Source organism: Lissotriton helveticus, chromosome 2_1 (genome assembly GCF_964261635.1).
Source record: "Lissotriton helveticus chromosome 2_1, aLisHel1.1, whole genome shotgun sequence".
NCBI lineage: Eukaryota > Metazoa > Chordata > Amphibia > Caudata > Salamandridae > Lissotriton > Lissotriton helveticus.
The window spans coordinates 2076022514-2076037963 of record NC_136059.1 but is presented as its reverse complement, the minus strand read 5'-3'; the positions used below and the strand labels follow the sequence as shown (position 1 = coordinate 2076037963).

Sequence of the window (15450 nt, the reverse complement as noted above, 5' to 3'; positions counted from 1 at the left end):
TGAAAATATCTGAGATACATGACTTTGTTGATTATATTTTACTAATAGAATATGTTTCTATTGCATGTGTTCTATCACAAACAAATGTCTGTGTCTGACCCATTATGTGGTTTGCCTGGCCTGCCTAGGGTCATACCCCGATTCCAAGGCCTGCAGTGATTTGCCTTGATCCACCCAAGGCCATTCAAGCCTGGGAATTGACGCTCTTTGTGGAGAAGCACCCCATGTCGTGATAAGTTGAGGTCTAAAGTATGGTCCAGGCCCCTCTCCCGAGGTCGCTCTGTTTTTGAGATCTAAATCCTCGGGAACATCCAAGAAAAAGCGTAACAAGTCCAAGTGGGATTTGCCCTGTCCCACCACCCTTGATCCCTTGAGAAGGCACAAGGCCATCATTGTGCCTCCAGGTCGCATTCTTGCAGTCGCTCTACTTTCAGAGTCGATTCCGACCCTTGTTCTTGTGGCATCTAGCTTTTCTGGGGCCACTGACGATGCCGCAGAAATTCGAGGATTTTTGCGAAGCTATGCTGTGGCTTTTTGGCACAGTACCAGCTCCTTCTGGTGCGTCTACTGGCCCCAAGGAGCTGAAAGGCCTCCCAACTGGGATTCAGCCAGCCAGTTCGCCATTGGCGCCAGCATGGCCCTCTCGATTCACTCCGGGCTCCAGATCGACTTTGGTACTAGTTCCCTGCCTGGCTCCTCAACCCCCCCTGGGTACTGATGCCGGCACCATCGACTCCTGTCTGTGACCACTTACCCCTTGTGCTGTCCGATGCCAAGACTGTGCCGCCATAAACTCCACCAACTCTACGCACTGCTTTATTGAGCTGAAAGCATTTAGGCACCCTTATGATTCCGACCCGGTGTCTCTACTTTCCAAAAGGGCTTATGTCTTTCATGAATTATTCGTTACAAACTCTGAAAATGGACACTATGATGCTGGGGATAAGATTGCCCAGTCATTCCAAAAGGATCACTGGTGCAAAAACCTCCTGAATGCTAGTGGCCTTGATTCCTCCTCAGACACTGGACTAGTTTCTCCACTGGGCTGGATAGCTCCTCCTTTGCCATGGTGTGAAGGGCGGTGGATGTTCTCGACCTTCAGCTTTCGGCTTAGGAAGTTAAGAGCAGCATCTTGACTGAGGTACTTCAGCCTGACCAAATAAGTTCTGAGCCTCTTCTTCAATTCAGTGAAGCTCTAACCAACCTGGTTTTGGGAACTGGGCCAAACCCTGCTCAGGCTCACCTGTTAATCAACAGACTGCCATGTGCTGCTGCCCTCTCCAGTGGACCAAGATTTTCTTACTCAGCACCCTACTCCCAAAATCCTTGTGGTTCAGGCTTCGGCCAGTAAGGTGCATCTGAACTCTTTTCCCACTACTCTCCCTGGCAGGGAATCGAAGAGGATAGAAACCTTTGGTAAAAGAATGTTCTACTTGACCAGCTTGGCCTTTCACTCTGAAAATACCTGCTGCCTTCTAGGCTGCTTCTGTCATGCCTTATGAGACTCAGTCGTCCACGTCTTGTCCATGTTTCTAGAAGAAGATCGTGCCATCTTTTTGCAGGCCATGCAGGACGGTAATGATGTGTTTGGCCAAATTAACAATTTGCTGTGGGTTCAATACCACTGATTCTCTGGGAAGAGCTATCAACACTAGTGTGGCCCTGTTCAAGCATACCTGGATGTGGTCCACTGGGTTTTTGGGAGTCAGGATCTTACATTGTTTGCCAGGGTGACTGGTGATAAATTCTCACAGGGGGATCTTGCAAATTGGTAAGTTGGGTTCACCCTACAATTTCTTGACACGCCGACGCACCTTCCACCATCCTCGAAACTGCTGACTGAGGACCATCTGTCTTTCTTACAGCAAGAAATGTAGGCTCTTTTGGCCAAAGGAGCAGTAGAGCGGTTTGTGGTGCCAGAAGTCATTATGGTGTTTGTTCCCAGTATTTCCTGGTGCCACAAAAGAACGTGAGCCTTTGTCCCATATTAGACCATTGCTCTCTCAATGCCCCAGCAAGTTTAAGATGCTCATCCTAGCCAAGGTCTTGTCTGCCTTTGACCCTGGAGACTGGATAATACTCCAGTACCTGCAGGACGGTTATTTCCATTTCCCTGTCCTACAGGACCACAGGCGTTACCTGAGGTTCTTGGTAGACCACACGCATTTTCAATTTGTTGTGCTCTCACAAAAGCAATGGCAGTGGTTGCAGCACATCTTAGGAGGGCAGGGGCCCTAGTCTTCCCCCTATTTCAACATCTAGCTGATGAAGGGGAGTTTTCCCCAGGCAGTCGTCCCCACCAGATTACGATGAACCTTCTGACATCCTGAGGTTCACTATCAATCTGTTGAAGTCACACCTGACTAATGTGCAGACACTTCCCTTCACCTGAGCCTTTCTGGACATGGTGCAGTTGTGTATGTTGTCCCCCTCCCCACACATCGAACCATGCCCCCCTTTCTTCCTGAGCAGAGAGACTAGGACATTCCAGCTATGATCCCAGTGTTTCAACCTCTACGCTGGAACTCAGTGAGGGTGACTCTGAGACTGATGACCTTCTTCATCCTGCTTGTCAGGCAGGCCAGATAACATATACTGGCTCTGCAGTATCTTTTGAAGTCTTAGTGGGGACAGTGCAAAAGATGCGATTGAGTCAGTGATAGACTCTTTTCCTTACCTCACTCAGTCCTCTGACTGACTGGTGACCGATTAATCGTTTCTGCGTTGGGGTGGCTATCTGGGAAAGTTGGAGAGCAGAGGCGTCTCGTCTCTGGCAGAGGCTTGGTTCCATAGGTCCACCTTCTAGATCTGAGAACCATCCACTTAGCATTGAAAGTTTTCCTTCCCTCCATCAAGGGGAAGCTGGTGCAGGTGCTCACGGACAGCACCACCGCTATGTGGTACTGCAACAAGCTGGGTTGTTTGGGGTTGTGTACCCTTTGCTAGGAGGCTATGTGTCTCTGGACATGGTTAGACCAACAAGGAGTTTTTCTTGTCACTCATCACCTGACTGGTTTCATGAAAGCCAGAGCGCAGGAACCAAGCTGTCGACACCTTGCAGATTACGAATGGCAGTTACATACAGAGATGATGTAGGTATTTTCCACAAATGGGGAGCGCCCTGCCTTGATCTCTTTTACCACTGCAGAGAACTGACAATGTCAGCACTTTTGTGCCTCTCAGTTTCCAAGGCATCTGTGTCTCTCTCTCTCTCTCTCTCGCTCTGTCTCTGTGAGATGTGCTCCATGTTCATTGGAACTTGAGACTCCGGTATGCCTTGTTGTCAACACCTCTCCTTCCCTGGGTACTGAAGAAGATCTGGACTGACTGGGCTCAAGTAATCCTACGGGCTCCAGATTGGGCTTTAACAGTATGATATCCTGAACGCCTAGGCATGAGAACTTGTCCTCCGATCAGGCTGCCCTTCCAGCCTTTTGTGAGGATCTGCTGTTGTAGGAGCAGGGCTGGGTCCTGCATCCGAACCTGTGCGAAATACACCTCCATGCTTAGAGATCGAATGGCAACAGTTGAGTCCCTTCGATCTTCCTCCTGAAGTTGTTGGTTATTTTGGAGGCCTTGGATCTCTCAAATCTGTTTACTCCTGTTGTTGGGATAGTTTTGCGACCTGGTGGGGTTCTTAAAAGATTGATCTACTACAGGTCAAACTGTTCGAAGTTTTGTTGTTTATGTGTAGCCTCTCGAGGCCTTGCCTTGAGGACGCTAAAGGGTATGTGTGGCTCTTTCGGCGTTTTTACAATTTGCTGGACCACTCCTCTTAATTCAAATCACCATTTGTGATGTGTTTCTTCCAAGAGTTACAACATATGCATGCCTTTTGATCCTCTCCATAGTTGTTCTCTGGCTTCTTACCTTCAAGATAGTATTTCTTGTTTCCATAACATCATCACAACGAGTGAGCGAGTTACAAGCCTTGTCTGGTTCTGCAGACTAGAGCCTCCATCCTTATTAATGTAAGGACTCTTCATGTTGGCCAGAACATCATCCTTCAGGTGTTCTTAACTCCGCCTCATCTCTCTAAGGAGTTGGAGAGACTTCACTGTCTGGATTCGAAAAGAGCTCTCAGCTTCTACATTGATTGCACCAATAAACACATGGTGGACAATCACCTCTTTATCAGTTTTTCTGTAGCAAAGATAGGCAGATAGAGTGTGCAGAAAAGGGCATCACATGCTGGATCACACTCTGCATTAAGATCAGCTATGCACTTGCCCAAAAGCAGCCCCCCAAATGCCTTTGGGCTTGCTCTATCAGAGCCAAGGCTACTAGCACTGCGTTGGCACTTAGGGTGCTTTTTTTTGGACATTTGTTAGGCTGCTACGTAGGCAACACTCTGTGCATTAATGAGGTACTATTGTCTAAATATCCTGGTCCACCGGGGTGTGCATTTTGCCGCTGAGGTCCTCCAAGACGTTTTGGTTTCAGCCAGTTCACCGACCCACCTTCTAGAAGGTACTGCTCTGGTATCTATTTAAAAGGTGAGGAATTTTCAATTAGAGGTCTCTATCAGAAGAACAAATTACTTGCCTTCGGTAACGCTCTTTCTATTCTATCCTCTAACTGCAACTTTCTCACTGCTCCGCCCACAATACCCTTTCTGTGAACTGGGCTCTTTCATTTAATAAAATTCCAACTATCAACTAAAGATTCCAACTAGGAGATCTGCAAACTGGTCACAATACATCTGATTCTGGCTCCACATCTGCGGATGGGTCAGAAACCAACTGACACCAGCACATCTGGGCAACACTTATATAGGCTTGTTCACTGTACTAATGGCTTGGAATGACATTAATGTGAAGTTATTGGTGTCAACTACCGGCAGGCAGTGGTACTGCTAAAAATCTTCTGGATCCAGTTTGGTGCCTGAGTAATATTCAAAAGGTGTTGAATCTGCTGTTAGTTAGGAGAGAATGTTGCTGACGAAGTAACTTGTTTATTTGGGTTATTTTCTTAGGAAGTAGCAGAGAGAAGGTGATTTCTTCAAATAATTCAAACTCTGGACGTTGTCATTTAATGTAAATACGATGTTAATGTAAATACGATGTTAATGCATGTAAGTGCAGTAAACCAAATTCCTCTTGTTAAGAACTGGATGATTTAATTACTATTTTGGACATTCTGACAAGGGCCACAGAGCCAATGAGAAATCAGCAGAGGCATCCAAAGTTAGGTATTTCATTAAAATGTTTCCAGTAATGGGGCTATGTTCCTTTCCCGAACCCAATCTTGTTTCTTAGAATTCTAAATGTCCACATACTATGCAGGTGCCTCATATAGGAAGTAGATAGATAGCTATTCATTCTTCCTCCGAGGCACCCTCCCAGTTTGGTGTACATTAAATTTGTTCAATTTGGCCTTTAGACAAGAGTTTGACCCAGTGTCCTCCAGTACCTCCAGGACCTTTTTACTCGATGTCTTAGCGTTCTGCATGTATATGAGAAGATCCTATGCATAGAGTGAGATCTTCTCTACTACACCACCATATCACTTGAAGTCCTCACATGCTGTTTCTAATAGTGGCCACCAATGGCTCCACTTTAAACAGAAGGACAACAGGGGCCAAACTGTTGAGTGCCCCTGAGATCTAATATTTCTGTGAGAGTACTCTGATAACCACCACCCTAGTTACTGGCTTCATGTAGAACAGTCAAGTGTAGGCTACAAAGGTGGAGCCCAGGTGGAAGCAAAGCATAGTGAGAACATGTAGTTCTTAAATGAGTCGAAGGCCTTCTCAAGGTCAATCTGGAAGGCAGCCTCAAGCTTCTCCTGTTTATGTGCCATAGCCAATTCACTAAATAGTTTCCGAATATTATGTCTTGTCGACCTACTCTGCATAAAGCCACTTTCATATCTGCAGAAGGGTCTCGAGATTACCGTTAATAGTTGGTGCTTATTTTTACAAATATTTTGGTTTCTTCATTCAGCAGAAAGATGGGTTGATATGAGTCTCGCTTGTCATTAGGACTATCATTTATATCAAGTACATACAGGAGGAAACCTGTTACTTTGGCTTCTATAAACATATTTAGCAAATGTGGCACCAATTCTGAGGCATTGACTTTAAAACACTCAGGGCTAGATGTAGGTAAATAGGATTTAACGATTCTAAAATACCGATTCGGTATTTTAGAATCGGTAAATGTTATGTAGATAATCATTCGATAAAAAATACCGAATCGTTAAGATTCGGCATTTACCGAATCGGTAATTACCGATTCGGTAATTGCCATTCATTCCTATGGGCCTGGTGGCCCATAGGAATGAATGGCAATTACCGAATCGGTAAATACCGTTTCGGTAAACGGGGGAATATTTTGAAGGGTTGCAGGGTGTCACTTTGACACCCTATTGCACCCCTCAATTGTGTATGGGTGCACATGTTGCAGACATACATGCCCTAAGGGTCGCCGAGGAGAATGGGAGGTTGGCCCCCTGCCAGGCGGGTTTTCGGCCAAGGCACTCGACTGAGTCAGTGGTGGTGTCAGTATCAGACACCCTCAGAGAGGGCATGGACTCCGGTAGACCTCAGGCGCTGGTCCTTCTCGACTTGTCCGCCGCTTTTGACACGGTGGACCATTCCATCTTGCTTTCCCGTGTCAGGGCGGCGGGCATAGGAGGATCAGCCCTCATCTGGCTCTCGTCCTTTCTGAGGGACCGGACCCAGGCAGTCCATCTTGGGGAGTTTTCAGCTACCCCCTGCCAGGTCCAGTGCGGTGTTCCCCAGGGTTCCTCTCTCTCTCCTTTACTTTTTAACCTTTACATTGCTCCGCTCATCTTTTCTCTACAGCACCTGGAGGTCTCGGTATTTAATTATGCCGACGACCTCCAGCTCATATTTAATCTCTCTTCTACACCTGACTCTATCTCCAATTTCCAATCTACTCTATCTTTTATCAGGGACTGGATGAACCTCAACCACCTGAAACTCAATCCCGATAAAACGGAACTTGTGGTGACGGGTGGTTGTTCCAGTCCCTGGAATTCACTTTTCTGGCCCCCCTCGTTTGGTTCTTCTCCTACTCCGGTTTCCTCTGTCAAGACTCTTGGTATTAAGCTCAATAATCAACTCACTATGCACTCCCAGATTGGTTCCGTGGTTTCTTCCTGCTTTCTTACTCTCCGCACCATTCGTTCTATCTCTCGTTTCTTCTCCTTTCCGGCACTCAAGTTAATCATGTCCGCACTGGTCCTGTCCCGCCTGGACTACGGGAACATTCTGTATAATGGCATCCCTCTGTACAGCCTCCGCAAATTGCAATTAGTGCAAAACCAGGCTGCTCGTCTTGCCTTTGGTCTCCCTAAATTCCATCACTCCTCCCCCCTCCTAAAAACTCTTCACTGGCTTCCGGTGCGGGAACGTGCCTTGTTTAAACTAGGCTGTATGGTGTTCCAGGCCAGGACTGGTCTGGCCCCCCTGTTCATATCATCGGCCATCAAGGCTTATGTCCCTGGCAGAGACCTCCGTTCCTCAGCCCAACTTCTCCTAGCGGTGCCCCGCTACCGGAGAAAGAAACAGGGTGGCTCTAAATTTTCCACTCTTGCCCCCTCGTTTTGGAACTCTCTCCCTTTTTACCTGAGGTCCCTTACTGACTATTCCGCCTTCCGTAAAGCTTTGAAGACCTTTTTATTTCCTCAGGTTCTTCCCTAGGTTACTATTTAGCTTCCAGCCGCTGCTTCAGTGACTGTCCCCGCTCAGTGGGCTGTTCTCCTACCTTAGCGCCAAGAAACCGTCTAGGTGTATGCTGCGCTCAACACATATTTTAAACTTAAACTTATGTCTGCAACATGGCACTGAAGCAATTTGCATAAAATTGCTTTTTGGGGGGTTTCTTTATTTACCACCAACTTGTAGTTGGTGGTAAATAACAAATCCCAAAAAGGGGAAAGCACTCATTTGAGTGCTCTCCACATTGCTAATTCGGTAATTTACCGATTCCGTATTTTAAGGAATCGGTAATTTACCGATTCCGTAAAATACAGAATCGGTCCATTACCGAATTAGCAATTTGGGCACCTACATCTCAGTAGCCGAAATTCGGTACTTTCGGCCGTTACCGACCGGAATTAGGCTTCCTACATCTGGCTCTCAGTAGGCAAACCATTCGGTCCTGGAGTTTTTAGCAGATTGTAGAAAAGATCAAAAGCCTTTGTGTTTTTTTTCTTTTGTTATTTCTTAGTTCAGGGGTTCTCTTTTTACCTATGATAAATACACTTTGTGGAGCCCAGATACACAATGTTGATTATCATCTAAGTGAACATCTATGGTCATAGAGTTTACTGTAGAAGTATGCACATTTTTGAGTTATCTCCTGCAAGGAGGTAATTAGTTGTCACTCGTTATTAATGATCTTAACCACTGCTCTGCGAGTTTCTTGCCTTTTACTTAGCTAGTTGCTCAGCTTAATAGCACTGTCGCCTCTACTTTGCAGAGCCAGGTATGCTTTTTGATGCCTTCGTTTAAATATAGGTTCTTATGTTGAAGTGTGATCTTTTCTAGCTTATATCTGATCAACTGTGTGTCAAAACGAACTTTTTTTACATTATAGGTGTAATATAGATTGTGTGGTCTTCCTTTGTTCCATGGACTAAGCTCCCCTTTAGTGGGTGATAAACCCTAGTGAACTGTCCCTAATCATTGGTTTAAGAGCCTCCGAAAGTATAACGTGAGGCCACATACCCGTATTAAGGAGAACATATTCAACAGTAGTTTTCCTAGGAGTTTCTTGTAATTCAGCGTGCAGGAGCAATCTGGCATTCAGTTTCTAGATGTCGGATTTTTCAACCAAACCTACACGCATCAGCATACCTTCTGGGGCGTGATCAGACACACCCTGGGCGTAAATTGTCATGCTTGTTACTTTATACACCCAGCTTGCCAGGCAATGACATAGTTGATAAGTGAAATGAAATTGTGCACGCCTGAGTAGAACGTATAGAGAATAATGTATGTCCCTTCAAGTTGTCTGCTGTTCACGCCACGTGTCACACAAGGAATATGATGCGCCTAAATTGGCATCTATCTGGGGCTAGGTTGTGTTATCCCTTTTCTGACTTATTACTCTGTTAAAGTCTCCTTTAGGGATCAGTGTGCCCAGTGGGACTTCACCCGAAAGATTGCCTGGCATGGCCAGAAGGTCCGGTGATGGCGGCGGAGGGACACACACATTTAAGCGTCTGATTAGCCTCCCTTCTGCCTTAATCCATACAATTACAAACCTACCCATCTTATTGACATTAGTGTATTGTGTCGATAGGGCATCTTTTCTGGAATAGAATTACCACTCCTCTATTTCCATGAGTGTTTCTGGCAAGGTATACTTGATCACTGCCATATCACCCAAGAAATTGACTATTGATTACAATTAAGTGGGTTACTTATAACAGTATGTCAGAATTAATGTGTTTAACAGATTGCAGAACAGCTGTACACTTAATTGTATTCAGCAGGCCACTCATATTCCAGGACAGTAAGTGAATTTCCCCTTGCTTGTTATGGTGTTAAACCAATGTTATGATGTTTCCTCTGCACTATTACACATTACAGATATTTCTGATTAAGATGTAAGCTAACTCATGGTAACTTAAAACTGTATCACCATGCCACCCTACTCTTTTGAAGAGGACGTCTGTCACAAACGAAAGAGATTGAAAGTCCCCTCTTGGACCTAGAATGGAAAGTGTCTACTCTGTCACCACCTCTAACTCATGTATTAAAGAAATAGCCTATTTAGGCGTTACAAATCTAGTTCAGCTACTGAACTTCTTGGTTATACCCTATGGCGAATAAAGATCCCTTACATGAATAGCCCCCTTGTAAGCTTCATTGTATCAACATGGGCATAGTCACAGATCCTAACTTTGGGTAAATTGACTGAAATATTTTCTTTGCTTCTACAATAATTTGAAATAGTCTACGAATGACAAAATCTATTTATTGTACATCGATGTTCTCCCTTATTGCTCGTATTACCAGGTCGCTGCCTGAAGTTTAGGAACTTAGCAATCAAGTGTATGGCAGGATCACCTGATAATGGTTTTGAATTAAGGAGACACTGGGCACTTTATCTTAGAACGCAAGAAGAGTACTCCAGGAACGCCTCCTTCTGGGAAACACACAAATCTAAAGTTGTTGCCCAGGAGCATCCCTCTGCCTCCTCTGCACGTGCTACGTGTTTGTTGCATATCTTTCAAGTTTTTGCACTGTTGTTTTGAGCTCAGCCACTGCCTCATTTAGTTCAGAGTACGGCCCTCTGCCTCTGTCACTTGGTCAACTGCGTAAGTTTGGTCAAAGGAGCAGTACATCCATTCCTCTATCCTCAAATTTAATTTCTAGTGCCTATTGCGATTTCTGGATGGCTTTCAAGATTAGCTCTATGAAGTATCCGCCTGTGGCTCCCTTGTGCAGAAGGGGCCGTGGGAAGGGACCCATGTTTGTTGCAGGTGTTTTTGGAAGCATCTTGGTGTATTTACCCATTTTACTTTGTTTGGGTATTGTTCCTGCTTTGTCTATCGCCATGAGTGGTGTACATATTTTTTTTTAAACTTTTTTTTCATTAAAAAAAAATGATAAACTGGACAGTAGCCATCCTCCTTTACACTCTTATCCATGCAATGCATGCAACATTACTAGGTACATTCTGTTACAATACCATGATAAGTACGTCGTGAAAAAGAAGCAATAAGAACAGCATTGAAATGATCCTCTTGGGTAGCCATGGTAGTCATTTCCTAAAACCCCCATCAAATTGCCAGCCACAAACCTCCAGTTTCCCCGTGTGGTATCCACATGCTGCATTCTATTGGACGATACCCACCCTTACTGGGATTCTTGTCTCACTCATGCTCTACAGCTACAGTTATGTCTAGCCAATTCCCGTACTGTAATGGCCTTCAGTGTTCACATCTGTAGAATCTCTACGAGTAAGGTATGCTTGTTAGGGTCCCGAGATATGTTTCGGCCTGCAACGTGTTGGTATGAGTGTATTCTAATTATCGGATTGTGTTTTGCAGTATGACAGATCTGTACACCACTCTGTTAGTGTGGGAACTGGGCCTTTCATGTATCGCATAGCGAGTCTTTGAGCTATTAATATGCCCAGTGCTCTGTTTCGCAGGGCAATCCCATGCCAGGTGTGTAAAATGTGCCCCTGTCACAGTTGTCATCCTCTCTCAACCCGTATCTGTGTAAACTAGCTGGTGTGTAGCACACCCTCTGCAAAAAATGTAAATGTGTAAGGCAATGTCTACCATTCTCTGATACAGATAGTGCACCAGTACAGCCACTGCTCCTCCATTATGTCTACACCTAGCTTGTCGCGCCATTCCTGTAAAGCCTTCTAATGTGCAGAGTTGGTTCCTAATCTATATATAGGGATGATTTTGCATGCTGCGGTGAGCAGTTTTGTTATAAATGTCAGTACTGTGTATTCCCGTGGCTCCTGCATACTATCCCTCAGCATGCCACAGAGTGTATGTCTCGCCCGATGATAGTGATAGCTCTCAAGCTGGGTTACCAATGTTGGCGTGACCTGCAGTTGATCCCATTTCTTGACTGCCCCCCCCGATAAAGTAGTCACACATGTTTCTTATATTTAGAGTATCCATTGCATGTATAAAGACCTTGTCTCACTGGCACTGCAGTCACTCGCATCACTCTATGGGCAGTTTCGTGGAAATAGTTCGATCTTCTGCAGTTCTGCCGCTCTATGTAGCTGATATTGTGTAGTCCCAACAGGGTCTATGACATGATACTTCCTGTGTGCTTTACAGAAAAGGTATTACGGTAGTGTCATCGGGCTTACCCCTTCTCTTTCTATGGGGGCCATGTATCCAATGAAGTGCATGCATTTGTTGCCCTGCACAATAATATATTTCAAAATCTGGTGCATTTAGCCCACCGAATGAGTATGGTTTAGTCAGTGTCTCCCATTGCACTCGCGGTTGCTTCCCAGCCCAAGCAAGCCTGGTCATTAGGGAGCGTAGTGTGCGGAAAAATGTCTTTAGCAATGGGATTTCTTCAAATAGGTTTACCAGATGTGGTATTAGTTGGTCTTAGTAAAAGGCAACTGTGAGCCCGTCTGAGCCAGAGGCTTTCTGGTTGGGCGTATCCTTAAGTGCAGCAATATTCTCAGTTGCGCACAAAGAGCCAGAGTCTCTCTCTTTGATCTGCTAATCAGCTCATTTTAATATGTGCTAAATATTCTTCTGCCCTTTCCATTGAGCTTGAGGTACAGGATGTCTAATAGTCGCATAATCTGCCCACTATTTTTATGGCATCATGTATCAACCCTCCATGGCCATTTTTTATTTCTGTTACCTTGTTTGCCCCCTTTGCCGGCCGAGTCAGTGCAGCCAAGGTGGCGCTGGGCCTTTCGCTTTCCCCGTATACCCAAGCAGTCGCGTATTTACCTAAATGATTCACCTCTGATAGTGCTACTTCATTGTATTTGTCTATCTTATCCCTAATTAGGCCTAGCAGCTCTGAAGTGAAGACTTTCAGTGATCTTTTCTCTAATTTGGCTATTTCTTCTTCCAATTTTTGTTATCTACCACTAATGGAGCGAAGCACCCCCGAGTGTTTGGATTTAACTACTCCGTGAATATAGACCTTGAATGCTTCCCAAATAGTGCCCATCTTAGGGACGCCACCAATATTACCATTAAAGTAATGATCTATCTCCTGAGAGAGCTCTTCTCTAAATGCTGTATCCAGCAGCAAATACTGTGGAAAACGCCACATAGGAGCCCTGGGTAATATCTCATCAAGTATTATTTGCAACCTGACAGGGGAGTGGTCTGAATACGTGCGCGCTAAATGCTCGCATTCTACTGTGTGGGGAACCAGGTCTCGTGTGGCATACCAGTAGTCAATGCGCGTATGTATATCGTATGCTGAGGAGTAGTGAGTGTGCCCTCTGCCCTGGGGATGGCGATAGCGCCATACATCTACAAGATCATCTGCCTCATCTATTGCAGCTATGGCAGCTATGGCCTTAGCTGCTGATGAGCATGTCGTGATGGACCTCTCGACTTATCTAGGTCAGGTGATTGTACACAGTTAAATTGCCCACCAAAGCATAGGAATCGCCGTATACGAAGTGCCCGATAAAATTGAGGGTCATCTTAATAAGGTCCGTATATCCCCACCAGCCGCACTCTGAAGGCATCCTTACGGCAGTGCGCTACTATGTATCTACCCCCATGATCAGTTTCTAGTGCTTGTAATTTAATATTGGAGCCCTGTCTCACCCACATTAATACTCCTCGTGTTTGCGACGTGAATCCCGCTGCCACCCATTCCCCCTTCATTCTTCTCTGTGCAAGCAGGCCCGTGTGAGGTGTTAGAAGGGTTTCCTGCAATATCGCTATGTCTATTTGGTGTCTATGCAATTATACTACCACTTTGTGTATTTTTCGTGGATCATTCAAGCCTCTAACAATCCATGTTAAAAAATTTAGCATTGCCCCTCGCCAATCAGAGGGGTGATTACTGTTGTTATTCCCGCTCATAGTATGTAATCACTCTCACTATACCTTTGCTGCTTCTTGAATCTTTCCTAATCATATTAACAGGGCTACTTCTACCACACAATTGCTTATTTGTTATGCCCCCTCCCACGGCATGTCCCTCAAACTACGAAATGCTTTTTTTGTACCCACCCTTGCCCAACCCCTTTAAACGTACCCTCTATCCTTCCCATTAAAATGTGTGATACACATGGGAGAGGTGAGTGCTCGACAGTTATTAAAGCCCCGGTTCCCACAAACCGTCAAGTTACTTATACCACGTATACATTATGATTTATTCTTTTACTATTAGAGTACTGTAGCTCAGCCCCTGTATACATTGCCCCTCCATTCTCTATCCGGAACATAAAGTCATCATATATTCATGTGCTTAAGTGCACTCCCCGATTGGCGTTAATGTACATTAGTCTTTATGCATTGAAAAGCCTATAACTCAGCCATACATGTGAGATTGTGCACTGAACAATATAGTCCGCCACCTACCTGCTGGCTTTCAGTTCCAATGACACCTGTTCCTACCAATAGGGAGCTTCAGCTCAGTCAGTCCTGTTGACCGAGTGCGCTGGGGCTATGGACATCTTCATCATTAACCTCTGGTGTCTATCTACTGTGCTTAGTCTTAGTGAGGGTTTTAAGAGCCTGCTGTAGATTATTAGGATCCGAATATATCTTGGATTAGCGGTCTAGTTTAACCTTTAGGCGAGCCGGGTAAAGCATTGCATATTCAATTTTTAAATTTGCGCAGCTTCCGTTTCATGGAATTTTAGTCTTGCCTGTTGTACTTTTAGAGTAAAGTCTGGGTAAAGGGATATCTCAGCACTCTCATAGCGAAGCAACTGCAGCTTCCTTGCTTTCCTCAGAGCTGCGTCTCTGTCCCTGTAATTTAATATTTTGGCTACGAGTGGGCGCACGGGAGCCACAGGCGGCGGTCTAGATGCCAGAATACGATGCACCCACTCCACCACGAACACTTTGGAAAAGGTGTCCTGGCCCAGTAGTGTTATTAATAACTTCTCCACGAGTAATTCCATATTGCCTGTAGGGGTTTAACGCTTTCTGAACCTGTGCAAAGGGAGAGACTATGTTTCTGATGCTGTATTCTAATGATGGTTTTGACTTACCATCAAATAGTAAAAGAGTCAGGGTGGTCTCATGAACTCTCACATGTCAGAGCAACTCCCATGGTGTGCTACTGCAAAGTTCTCCATCTAGTAGGAGACAGAAACCACCCAACATGGTGGACAGAATTGTTGGCCTTATAAGACACAAAGACCAGGGTAGAGCTTGAGGTGTTACCTTGTAATGTAACCTGCACCCAAAAAAATGAATGTACTTGCCCCGTGCTATGATAAGTAACCGTACCAGAGTCTGCAGACCCAAAGATGGATCATGATGCAAGAACATAGGCTGCCCTTTGTTAAAATGTGAGGATCTACATAACGGTGGTAGTTGATCTCATCTGGTACAAATGAGTCCGAAGAATCTATTGTAATTTCCTAGGTCGGTAAGTAGTTGAAGCAACACCGGTCTCACTTCAAGGGAAAATATATTATTCAATGACTGGATGTTATGCTTCTGATAGACACTTGACTGTCCGTCCCCACATCAGCGACCCAGGTCAACAGGTGGAAACTGGAACCATATAGTATGTTCCCCACAAAACATATTTACTTCTACCGAGCCATCCCAGTACACCTTTTAAGAACCTTCAAAACAATCGTGGATAATGGCGAGACAGAAATCACTGTGAAAATATTATTTATCCCAGCCAACACGTGCATTCTTTTTAGCTGCAGCAGAACCGAAAGGAGAATAATTTGGAGCGATTATGCTGAAAACTGGACCATTTACCAGACATTGAGATGTGGAGTCGGGCTATTCACACAGGATTATCACTTACGC

The 15450-nt window shown here is 45.1% G+C and overlaps 1 protein-coding gene across 7 annotated transcripts in view; it reads left to right on the top strand.

Moving 5' to 3' along the window:
• The window catches only part of CBR4 (carbonyl reductase 4), a 289489-nt gene that overhangs the window by 53143 nt on the left and 220896 nt on the right, over positions 1–15450 (top strand). The window lies entirely within an intron of this gene.